This window comes from Mobula birostris, chromosome 10 (genome assembly GCF_030028105.1).
Source record: "Mobula birostris isolate sMobBir1 chromosome 10, sMobBir1.hap1, whole genome shotgun sequence".
Lineage (NCBI taxonomy): Eukaryota > Metazoa > Chordata > Chondrichthyes > Myliobatiformes > Myliobatidae > Mobula > Mobula birostris.
Window position 1 is genome coordinate 36,753,239 of NC_092379.1, and position 13,118 is coordinate 36,766,356.

General features: G+C 42.0%; 1 long non-coding RNA gene across 1 annotated transcript; it reads right to left on the bottom strand.

The window, feature by feature from the left end:
• Window positions 1-1,452: 1,452 nt before the first annotated feature.
• LOC140204476 (uncharacterized) lies at window positions 1,453-12,445 on the bottom strand. Its single transcript, XR_011887637.1, has 4 exons — window positions 12,293-12,445; window positions 10,926-11,056; window positions 8,695-8,850; window positions 1,453-1,568 (listed from the first exon to the last, which is right to left on the bottom strand). It is a non-coding gene; the product is annotated as an uncharacterized lncRNA (long non-coding RNA).
• Window positions 12,446-13,118: the final 673 nt, after the last annotated feature.

The following is a 13,118-nucleotide window of genomic DNA, read 5'->3' on the forward strand; positions in this document are numbered from 1 at the left end:
ATGCTAGGCATTTAGTTCTGAAGTGCAACTTTAAGCACGGCACATCGGAGGTTACCCATTTTCATTATTATTGCTGTTCCTGCTACTTGCTCATTCTTTGATTTTGCTAAAAACTACCATTATAACAGTGAGGACTTTGGGAGGAAGCACAGATGCATCATTCACTCAGTTCTTCGAGTTGAATATAGTTTCACAAAGTTCATTCCAGGCTCTGGTTTAATTGAAGGTGGGGATCTTTACTGGAAAAGTGTCCTCATGTTAGCTAACCTATCACCATCACGACTGTGTGAACCAGGGTGGCAGAACTTTGATCAGATCCATTGGTTGGGGAACTGCTGAACTCTTCATTGAAGATGAGAAAATCTGCAGATGTAGGAAATCCAAAGTAATACCCAGAAAATGCTGAAGGAACTCAGCAGGCCAAGCAACAGCTACGGAAAAGAGTTAACAGTCGTGGAACAGTCCATGTTTCGAACCTAAACAGGCATCACTCCACAACTCTTCCTACGCTACAAAGATAACTGCATTGGTCCTGCTTCCAGCACCCATGCTGAGCTCATCAATTTCCTCAACTTTCTCCAATTTCCACACTGCCCTCAACTGGCCCATTTCTGACACCTCTCTCCCCTTTCTCGATCTCTGTCTCCATCTTTGGAGACAGTTTATCTACTGATACTCTTTACAAACCCACTAACTCTCACAGCTCTCTGGAAAAGTCATCTTCCCACCCTATCACTTGCAAAATTGCCATTCTCTAGCCTCAGTCCTCCATCTCCACTGCATCTGCTCCCAGAATGAAGCTTTTCATTCCAGAACAACTGAGATATCCTCCTTCTTCAAAAAAAAGGGTTTCCTTTCCTCCACTATCAACACAGCCCTCAACCACATTGCACAAATCACCCTCAACCCTTCCACCTGCTGCCACACGAGGGATAGGGTTTCTCTTGTCCTCACCTATCACCACACAAGCCTCTGCATCCCGCACGTAACTCTCTGCAACTTCTGCTATCTCCAAAGGGAGCCCACCACCAAGCACATCTTTCCGTAGGAATCACTCCCTACACGACTCCCTTGTCCACTCATCCCTCCCCACTGATCTCCCTCCTGGTGCTTATCCTTGCAAGCGGAACAAGGGCCACACCTGCCCCTACACCTCCTTCCTCACTACCATTCAGGGCCTCAAACAGCCCTTCCATGCCAGGAGACACTTCACCCGTGAGTCTGTTGGGATCACCTATTGTATCTGGTGCAAAATGCCAGGTTGTACAGCTGGATCAAAGGCTCGTCTCCACTAGGAAAGTTACAGGCACAGATTGCAGTGTCATTGCCCAGAACAAGAGTCTATTAGTAAAGTAATTGATAGTTGTTTCTGCTGCCAGAAAGTTGTCACGGTGCTTCACCAACAACATCTTAAACCGGATGGAAAAGACAAGAATGAGAGTTCCCAACCAACCTTTAACTTTGTTGGCCCCAGCTGCTCGCACTTCAGCCTCCCAATCTTTCAACAGGTTTTGGAAAGCAGGAACCAGATCATTTTCCGCAATTTCAGGACCCACGGTTTTCTGAAGCTTTAAAGGCAAGAGAAACCAAATGAGTAACAAAGATAGAGCGGGTTTCAATAGCAGCAATCTGTGCATTAACACGTGAACAGAGGAATCACAAAGACAACACCATCTTTCTTTTCCACACTCGTCTCGCTGCTGCCATCAGGTAGAAGGTGCAGGAGCCTCAGGACCCTCACCACCAGGTTCAAGAACAGTTACTAACCCTCAACCATCAGGTTCTTGAACAACAGGGGATAAGTACACTCATTCGATTGAGATGTTCCCACAACCAATGATCTTACTTTAATTACTCTTTATCTTGTTATTTCATACTCTTGTTATTTATTGCTATTTATTTATATTTGCATTTGCACTTTATCTTTTATTGATCCTGTTCAGTTACTATTCTATAGAAATTGCTGAGTATGCCCACAGGAAAATGAATCTCAGGGTTGTGTGTGGTAACCTCACTGTTACGAAAGACCTAGATTAGTACCCTGTTTTCGCTTTCAGAAGGCGTTTTCACTGTTACGAAAAAAAAATCAGCGGGCGATAAAAGGCAGCAGTCGATAAAAGGCAGCACACGATCTGAGTCGCTGCTCTCCCCCGGATTCGGAATGGCATTGCTTAAACACGAGCCTGTGAGCAGCCATTTGCAAGATGAGTTCTAAGGTATCGGAAAAGCCTGAAAGAGCTCGTAAGGGTGTTACACTTAGTGTAAAACTAGACATAATTAAGCGTTTCGATGGTGGTGAACGAAGTAAGAACAACGTGAGTTTGGCTTGTGGAAGCTGACGGACATGATGTTGAAGAGGTTTTGGCATCCCATGACCAAGAACTGACAGATGAAGACCTGATGCAATTGGAAGAGAAAAGGATAACAATGGAAACCGAATGAGTAATGATAAAGTACGACTTTAATTTTGAAAGGGTACGTCGGTTTAGGAGATATTTGCAGGATGGTTTGAGTCCTTACAAAGAACTGTGTGATAGAAAAGTGCGCAGGGCTCAGCAGTCAAGCAAGCCTTCCACATCAGCCACAGCAGACGACGAACCTCGACCTTCGACACCGAGGCGGGCAGAGGTAGAAGATGAGCTGCCCGCTCTAATGGAAACAGACGATGATGAGATGACACCCCAGTGTCCCACCACCCCAACCCCCAGGTCACGGACAGATATCGATTTGTGGAGAATGCAACGGTAGCCGGGAGGCACACAGCACATCTTTAAGAAAGAAGCCGAAATAAACAAGCTAATTAATTAGGTGCCAGCAACACGTAATTGCCGGCCCAGATCAGAGATGACGCAATCGGAAATCGGCACTGATCTGGGCCAACAGTTACATGTCGGGCGGCACCTAATTAATTAGCTTGTTTATTTCGGCTTTTTTCTTAAAGATGTGCTGTGTGCCTCCCGGCTACTGCTGCATTCCTGCCTGCTTCGCAGCAATGTATCGCTCTGCAGATTGGAGGGTGGGGGCCACTGCACCATCCAAACTCTGACTCAACCTAACACACCATCATCAGTGTGCTCGGCGCTGCCTTCCCGATTCTGGTAAGTAATACTACACTGTACATACATTATTTCTCCTTTGTATCGGCTGTGTATTTTTATGCGTTATTTGGTATGATTTGGCAGCTTCATAGCTTAAAGGTTAGTGGAGAGAGTGTTTTTGCCAACAGCACTTGCGTGAGATTTCCTGCCGATGGCGCTTGCGTGAGATTTTTGCTACGGAGAACACTGCCGGCAATGATTGTGGAAAGGTATTTCTACTTTATATAGGCTGTGTGTTTATCATATCATTCCTGTTTTTACTATATGTTACTGTTATTTTAGGTTTTATGTGTTATTTGGCATAATTTGGTGGCTATTTTTGGGTTAGCAAACGCTCACAAAATTTTCCCAAATAAATAAATGGTAATTGTTTCTTCGCTTTACTACATTTCGGCTTACGAACCGTTTCATAGGAACGCTCTACCTTCGAATGGTGGGGGAAACCTGTATGTACTCTGAAAATAGCAACTTCAAAATTGAAAATCTGAACTGTACTTTAGCTACGGACTTCACTGCAAGATTAGTTTATATGTGGTCTTGAGCATAGAAAGTGCCTTTTGTTATGGTTTGTCATTAGCAATGATAGCAGAACATTATAAATACAATAAACTCCGTACCAGTATAATGCAATTGTTTTCCAATAATGGGTTGGTGCCAATTTCACAAGTGCTCTGGCAAACCCTTATCTTGTTCTGGCATATTCCCCCTTCCTTTCCAGTCCTGATGAAAGGTCTTGGCCCAAAATGTGACTGTTTATTCACTTCAATAGATGCTGTCTGACCTGCTGAGTTCCTCCTGCATTTTGTGTGAACCCTTTCCCATGAACTTTCCTTCAACTATCACTTTCTAGAATATTCCCCTTCTCCTCTTCCCACCCCCCACCGACGTTCTTGTTCTGGCATCTTCCCCCTTCCTTTCCAGTCCTGATGAAGGGTCTCGGCCCAAAACGTCGACTGTTTATTCACTTCCTTAGATGCAGCCTGACCTGCTGAGTTCCTGCAGCATTTTTGTGTGTGTTACCTTACATAGAGCTTATTTTTGAACACGGGTTAGTTATCTTATAAAGACAAACAATATAAAGTCTTTGCCTGTTCCAAGGGTAACAATCCTAAGCTGACAAAATCGCTGTGTTTTCTGTGTCCTTTTGAACACCGGTCCATCTGTAATTTGCTTTAATTTTCGATTAGGTTTACAGTTTTGAATTATGTAATTTTATCATGGGTGGCGGGGTGGAAATACATCTCTACCAAGAGAGGTGTAAGGCGTTCCTTCCCTCCGCTAGCCTGCAGGTCACCCTTGGGCAAGGTGTAGCACCTGCTTAGCCAACCCCACCCCCCCACCTGCAATCAGGGTCACGTGAAGCCATGGGGTAAGAGGAAAGAAACCCAGAGAAATGTTGCCGTTGTGTTCAGATGTTTATCAATGATTGGATACCTCATGCTCTGGTAAAGAAATAAATGAGAGGGGAGAAAAAGGGAATGGTTAGATAAATGATGTCCATTTAGAAGTAGTATTCTTTAGTGTTACCCAGGTAAAACATAGTCACAGTCATAGTCATACTTAATTGATCCCAGGGGAAATTGGTTTTCATTACAGTTGCACCATAAATAATAAATAGTAATAGAACCATAAATAGTTAAATAGTAATATGTAAATTATGCCAGTAAATTATGAAATAAGTCCAGGACAAGCCTACTGGTTCAGGGTGTCTGACCCAAGGGAGGAGTTGTAAAGTTTGATGGCCACAGGCAGGAATGACTTCCTATGATGTTCTGTGCTGCATCTTGGTGGAATGAGTTTCTGGCTGAATGTACTCCTGTGCCCACCCAGTACATTATGTAGTGGATGGCAGACATTGACCAAGATGGCATGCAACTTAGACAGCATCCTCTTTTCAGACACCACCGTGAGAGAGTCCAATTCCATCCCCACAACACCACTGGCCTTACGAATGAGTTTGTTGATTCTGTTGGTGTCTACAGCTGTAATGATCTATCCTTGATAATATATCCACAGATAAACCAGCTGCTTCAGTACAGATTTTACACTCATAGAGAACAGAAAGATTTAATCTCAATGCCTTGGGGTGGGACCGGAATTTTCTGGCCTTAAGAGACGGAATTTTAAATTTTTAAAGAAAGGCAAAGTTGAGAAAATATTGTCGTTGATGGCTCTGAATTCGAAAGTATGGTACACAGACAACAACGTGGGCAATTGTAATCAGCTAGTTTCTCAGGTCAAAAAAACAACTAAATAATGTTATTTAATCATTAAACAATGTTTCTTGATTGTTAAATAATATTAACCTGATTGTTATTGTTTGCAATTAACCTATGTAGGCAATGTGCCTTACCTTGAAGATTTGGATTACACTGCGGTGAGAAAAGCACGTTGATTTCAGTAGATCCGAGTGTTTTCCCATGCTGGGAAAGTCTAAGACTAAAGGGCATAGATTTAATTGGAGACACAGAACGCAACAAGCTGTTCCGGCCCTTCGAACTGCACTGCCAGTAACCCACCAACTTGTGCAACAATCTACAATGACCCTTTAACATACTAACCGGAATGCTTTTGGACTGTGTGAGGAAACCGGAGCACCAGGAGGAAGCCTGAGGCAACAAGTTTTATACTGAGAACAAAGACCATCTGGTTCAAAAACTATAAACACACAGGAGATTCTGCAGATGCTGGAAACCCAGCACAAAATACTGGAGGAACTCAGCAGGCCAGGCAGCATCTATGGAAATGAAATAAACAGTCGATCTTTCGGGCCGAGACTGCTCTTAAGGGCTATAAATCTGCCGATGACACAACTATTGTTGGCAGAATTTCAGATGGTGACAAGGAGCCGAAGAGGAGTGAGATAGATCAGCTGGTTGAGTGGTGTGGCAACAATCTGGCACTTGTCAGTCAGACCAAGGAACTGATTGTGGACCACAGGAAGGTGAAGTTGAATCACCACCTCCCTACACCATACCTGGTCTGTGTGAAGTCAGCAGTGGGAAGGAACCAGCAAGGTCCAGTCCATCAAAAGCTTTAAGCAGCATTTAATTAATGCACTACATCACAAAATTTACCACAATGACAGTAAAACCAAGGAACTGATGCGGACGTCAGGAAAGGGAAGTCAAGGGAACATACATCAGTCCCAATCAAGGGGACTGTGGAAAGGGTGAGTAGTTTCAAGTTCCTGAGTGTCAAAGTCTCTGAGGATCGTCCTGGGCCCAACATATCAATGCAATTACAAAAAAAAAACGCACAGAAGTGGCTACATTTCATTCAGAGTTTGAGGAGAATTGGCAGGTCATCAAAGACACTCTCAAATTTCTAGAGGTGTACCACGGAGAATGTTCTAACTGGTTGCATTGCTGTCTGGTATGGAGGGAACACGACACAGGATCAGAAAAGGCTGCAAGTCATTATAAAATCAGCCAGTTCCATCACAGGCATTAGCCTGTCTGGCATCCAGACGCTTTCAAAAGGCAATGCATCAAAAAGGGGGCATCTATTAAGGGCCCCATCACCCAAGATATGCCCTCTTCTCTTTGCTACCATCAAGGTGGGGGTACAGGTGGCACACTCAATATTTCAGGAACAGCTTCTTCCCCTCTGCCATCAGATTTCCGAATGCACAATCAACCCATGGACACTACCTCAGTAATTTTTAAATATCTACACATTTAATATATATAGTAATATTTTAAAATTATATACTGCTTTGTACTGCTGGCATAAAACAACCAAATTTCACAACGTATGCCAGTGATATTAAACCTGATACTGGGATGAGGTGAAAGTAAGGAAATAGCACCCTTCGTGGAGGAGATAGATGAAAGAGTTGGAGAGTTTGCAGAAGATCTCAATGAGAGGCTGTTGGAGATTCAGAAAAGGAAGCGAAGTGTCAGAATAAATTTGTAAATCCAGGTAACTCTGCGGCAAGATAAAAGTTGGTGACAAAGGTGATGAAAATGTTGGGCTCCACACGAGAGTATGAAGCAGCCCTGATATTATTGATGCCAGGGAGAGGAAGGCGAAGGTGTGTACAGGGATATGTTTGGACAACCAAAAGATAGCTGCAGTGAAAGCCCATGTGACTGTATCCTTTTAGTCCCATTACTCCTCAGGCTTTTTTGAAAATTTGTTTAAGCTTACTACTGGCTTTTCGACCTTTCGGCTCATTTTTAAACAGAACTGAAGTTCCTCTTAACTTCCTCCAGTCAAAAGTAAAAAATATCAGTGTCATCAACCTGTGCACGTGCTGAATCCCCAGATCCCTGGCACTAGGCCAACAAGTTTGTTCTAAACCCTTGTCACAGGATTATCCTTCAGATACACTGAAAAAGATCTGAGCTCAATTCAGACCAACTTTGTTCTATTTCACATCCATGTTTAAAAACAAGATAATTAAATGAATCTGGAAAAAAAAATCTCAGCACCTTTTGGCATGTCAGTCAAATAGCTTTTATATTAAAAATACACAGGTGCTTGACTTAATGATTTTTTTAAAACTATATTAGAGGAACTAAAACAACAGGAATTCTGCAGATGCTGGAAATCAAAGCAACACACATCAAAGTTGCTGGTGAATGCAGCAGGCCAGGCAGCATCTCTAGGAGGAGATGCAGTCGACGTTTCAGGCCGAAACCTTTAGTCAGGGCTAACTGAAGGAAGAGTGAGTAAGGGATTTGAAAGTTGGAGGGGGAGGGGGAGATCCAAAATGATAGGAGAAGACAAGAGCGGGAGGGATGGAGCCAAGAACTGGACAAGTGATAGGCAAAAGGGATATGAGAGGATCATGGGACAGGAGGTCCGGGAAGAAAGACAAGGGGGGGGGGACCCAGAGGATGGGCAAGGGGTATATTCAGAGGGACAGAGGGAGAAAAAGGAGAGTGAGAGAAAGAATGTATGTATAAAAATAAGTAACAGATGGGGTACGAGGGGGAGGTGGGGCATTAGCGGAAGTTAGAGAAGTCGATGTTCACGCCATCAGGTTGGAGGCTACTCAGACGGAATATAAGGTGTTGTTCCTCCAACCTGAGTGTGGCTTCATCTTTACAGTAGAGGAGGCCATGGATAGACATGTCAGAATGGGAATGGGATGTGGAATTAAAATGTGTGGCCACCCTCTGAATATACCCCTTGCCCATCCTCTGGGACCCCGCCCCCCCGCTGGCTTGTCTTTCTTCCCGGACCTCCTGTCCCATGATCCTCTCGTATTACCTTTCGTCTAACACCTGTCCAGCTCTTGGCTCCATCCCTTCCCCCTCCTGTCTTCTCCTATCATTTTGGATCTCCCACTCCCCCTCTAAATTTCAAATCCCTTACTCACTCTTCCTTCAGCTAGTCCTGACGAAGGGTCTTGGCCTGAAACGCCGACTGCACCTCTTCCTAGAGATGCTGCCTGGCCTGCTGCGTTCACCAGCAACTTTGATGTGTGTTGCTGTTATTAGAGGAACTAATTGTGTTTTCATGGCTTTTGACAGAATCAGAAGGGATTCGAGCTGGAACAGAAAACCTAAAGACTAGTTTTAAAACATAAATGCACCATATCATCATACCAAAGAGATGCACTTTGTGCTGTAGCAATAACACGTACTTCAGAAAATTTGTCTGCCACCATATAGCAAACACGCCAGGATTTACAATCCACTGCCTGCCGGAGGGTCGGCATCACCAACGCTTCCAGGTCTTCCTGGGGCAGCAGCTGGGCTGTGCTCACACAACCCTCAACTGCCAACAGCCTCACCAAATCCTGTGAAAAAGATGTTCAAACCGGGTTTGAGCTGGTTCTTCATTAAAAAACAAAATTAATTTACTGAAGTTAACATTAGGAAGAACTAATCTCATCAAAAAAATCATAAAAATAAATACTGACAATATAACAATTGTTTCCCAGATGATATCCATTCAGATCACCTAGAAAGTAGCAACAGGTTTCATTACTTTGCAATGTGTGCTGGAATCTTCCCAGGATACAAGTACTGGAATGGAGATACTGAACTTGTAAGTTATAACTGCTGAAAAGGCATGTTTAATTGGGGCCCATGCAACTGTCCGAGGCTACACCTTTAGTTTGGAGAAAGTGGGAGAAACCTAAGTCAAACTTGAGAGTAAGAACTAGTTCTACCAGGTGAGGAAAGATGGTGATGAAGGGGAACTGATGAGGTCTGTTGTCTAGAAAGAAGCAGAACTTTAAGGACTTCCTGGAAGGGGATGAAAACGTATAAACACTAAATCCACAGTGAAAATAAAGTGATCTGGGCCAGGCAACTGTAAGTGATTGAAGTGATGGAGAGATGACAGACCAGATAATGTTCTAAGTGTCGGTTGCCAGAAAAACATTGGCAAGAACTCGAGGAAGAATACTTCCTACTTCTTTTTAAAATTAGGACAACATTATTTGTTACATTGATAAAACCAGACAGGCTTCTGAATACCATTGCATCTCTATTGGTAGAGTAATCCTTCAATACCGAACCATGTGAATAGCCTGGATTGTGGGACTCCAGGTCGGTCTTACAAGAGATATTGTTAAGCCTGGAAAACTGTAGCTATGGAGGAAAGATTAGATAAGTTTGGGTTGTTTTCTAGTCTTGAGATGTATACAGTTGGGAGGATTAAATGGCAGAAATGAGAAGGACTTATTTCCTGAACGGGGGATTAAAAAAAAACTGAAGTCCATAGTAACTGCTGGTAGTATTAAAAGTATTTTCACTCAGAGGATGGTAGAGGGATCTGAAATACTTCCAAGGTATAAATTCCCCTCATATTTAAAAAGTAAATGAATATCTGAAGAGCTGCGATCAACTGGGCTACAGAGCCTGAGGTAGGACGTGGAATTAGAATGGGTAGGTCTTTTCTCGACCATCACAGATATAGTTCCCATCATATTTATTCTTATGGTTCTATGAGCTTTGCTTAGGAAATAGGCAGGTAAGTTTTATTTTTTATTTTTAGAAACACAATTTAGTTGTTCAACTAATTTTTAAAAGTATTTATACTTCTAAACTTTCAACTTAAAAGACTTCCTTTTATCAATTTTTTTGGAATGTGTCATCTCAGGTGTTTACAGAGAGAACATTTTGAGATGCAGATGTACCCTTTTTAACAATGCAACTCAATGACACATTAGATCCTTCACCCTTTCCAGCTCTTTGCAGATTCAGTCCTGAAAACAAAAAGCAGAAAACTAATTTTGAGCTTAAGAGCTTGGCAGATAAATATCATATTGTCTTTGGAATTTTGCAGAGCAGAGGATCGCAGATCGACATTGTAGACTGCTTTTCTTTTCACAAATTCTGCCTGATTCCGTGCACGTTACAGTAAGCTACTCACAACATTTCTGAGGCAAATCCCAGAGTCTCAACAGCACAGCAAATTTTACAGATTATCATTAAACTGCAGAATTGAATGAATTATGTCACTGGATGGAACAATCAGCTATTGAAAGAAAACCTGCTAGAAATTTAGGTAAACTTTTTGAAAACAGAAATCAAAATATCACAGATGCTGGAAATGTAAAGAGAATGACAGAAATATTCAGCAGGTGAAGCAGTGTCTAAAGAGAGAGAAACAGAATTGCTGAAATAATATTTCAAAAGTCACTGTCATTGTTTCATGCTCCACCTCCTCAGGAGAAAATACTGTACTACTCTTTAAAGAAGTCTGCTAAATAAATGAACAACAGTCACGTGCAACCTAATTTTAAAAAAAGTACTTTCAATAGGGGAGAAGGCATCCCATTATGTTTAACTTATAAAACAGTGATACTACCAATATTCTGAGAAGTCTTTTTCCAACTAAGGCTGTATTGCCCAGTGACATTACCTTTGTAGAGAAAGTGGTTCAGCCTTGGGCTTCTCAGCAGCAATGGAGGAAGGGGTTTTGATTTGTGGTTTGGTGGAACTGGACACTTTGCTTAGTTTTGCTTGAGTCCTTTTAATCGATTCATCACAAGACTGGTAATACAAGAGAAAGAAAACGGTGAAATGTTCAAAGGTTCATTATATTGTCAAAGTATGCACGTACAACTCTGATACTTGTCTTCTCCAGATAGTCCTGAAATACAGAAAGACCATGAGAGTTGATGAAAGAAAAGACACCAACTCTCCCCCACCATCAGTACGAAAAAGATAAGAAACAGTAACAATCCCCGACTCCCTGACTCACATAAAAAAAACAGCAACAATAACAATCTGCAATCCCCTGACTCACAGAGAAAAACAGCGACAATAACAATCCCTGACCTGCTCACTTGCAGAAAAATCGGGGACAATAGCATTAAATCCACACTGCTCCCCCACAGGAAAAAAAATTACAATAACAATCCCCGACCCCCTCACCTGCAAAACAGACCAGTGACAGTAACATCAAAACCCCCAACCCCCACCTTACACACAAAATATTTACAGCTCACCCACCCACCAACCAGCCACAATTAACAAAACACCAAAAACCTGAAGGAAACCAATATGAAGTACAGTCCAAAATTCACATATGTCTCAGAATATTGGAAACAGTTTCCATCGGCATACGAAGGCAGTGTCTGCAAACTCAACAAATCAGCAAAAGCATTTTCAACTTAATAAATTCAATTTTAGTTGGTAAATTAATCAAGGCTGACAACTAAAAATATTCAGAGGATGGCAAATCAATTTGGCTAAATGCTGTAAAAAATAAATTGTAAAGACTGCAACAATCCAGATTTCTCCAAACTTTCAGAAAGCGTTGCCTCCTGCTGCTTTAACATAGCAGATACAAAGCAGGAGAATAGCAGCGATTGGGGAGAGACAACCGAACGCACTATTGAATGCTGCATACTTTTCAAAGACTTTCGAAAGTCAGAAGCAATATAGCAATGCAAAGAGCCTTAAGAATGAGTTGAGGGTGATATAAAGGATTTTCCAGCAATGGACCAGAAACAAAAAGAATAAAGGCAGATCAAGTCCTTTGAATAATCATATACTTAATTTCCTCAAACACCAGGAAATCTGCAGGTGCTGGAATTTCAAGCAACACACATAAACGTTCACCAGCAACCTTTATGTGTTACTTAATTTCCTCAACAATTTTCCAAATTAAACAATTGTGGAGAGCAAATTGAGTTTGGAGTAGTATATACATACAACTTTCTTATTGCCCTAATCAAAGACTGGTAGGACAGTCAAGGCAAGAAGGTACGACGATAATCTTACCCTTAGCTCTTTAATGAGACTGGTCTCCTGTGCCTTCAATCTCTCCTTCCGAAGCTTCTGCTCTTTCTTCAATTTCTTTACAAAAGATTTATGTTTCCTCAGATCATCTTTCAGCGCATGAATCCTGCCCTCAATATGACTCTGCTCAGATACTTTCTCTGTTAGGGATGCAATCAAATCAAAGTTATAATAGGTAGTAGCTTCCAATTCAACCAATTATTTATCATTCAAAATACATACCTCAGCAGGGTGAAATCAACTACAATTTTACTTAGTTTCTATTCATTTATTGCTACTTGAAGCTTAAATTTCCAATTAAAATCCACCTGCTTCAATGCAGTAATAGCTGCAAGAATCAAATGGACTCTCACATACCATTTTGTTTTGTTTATCACACATGTCCTGAGATCCCCAGTGGCAGGAAATGCATTTTGATTTTGACACTGTCCTCCTGGTACCATTCTCCTGTAATTATAATCAAAAGCTGTCATTGTACAGTGTAATCAGATCCATAACTCACTAAATGCACTCTTAAAGCTCAGAATACTACAAACACACAGCTGAGCAAAGCAATAGACTCTTAAATGCCTTCTTAATTGGCCCAGTAAGCCAACAGATGAAGGGCAAACAGGGAAGGAAAGAAATACTGATATCCCCCAAAATACCAATTACGCACATAAAGCCCCAACCTCGTCGGACACCGACCGGCCAGAGTCACGGCCTCGTTGGAGACGTGGCTCACACTCTCAACAGCAAATACAGTTGTGGACTCATTGAGATCATAAGCAGGGAAACATCAGGAAACAATTTAAATATAAAATCAGAT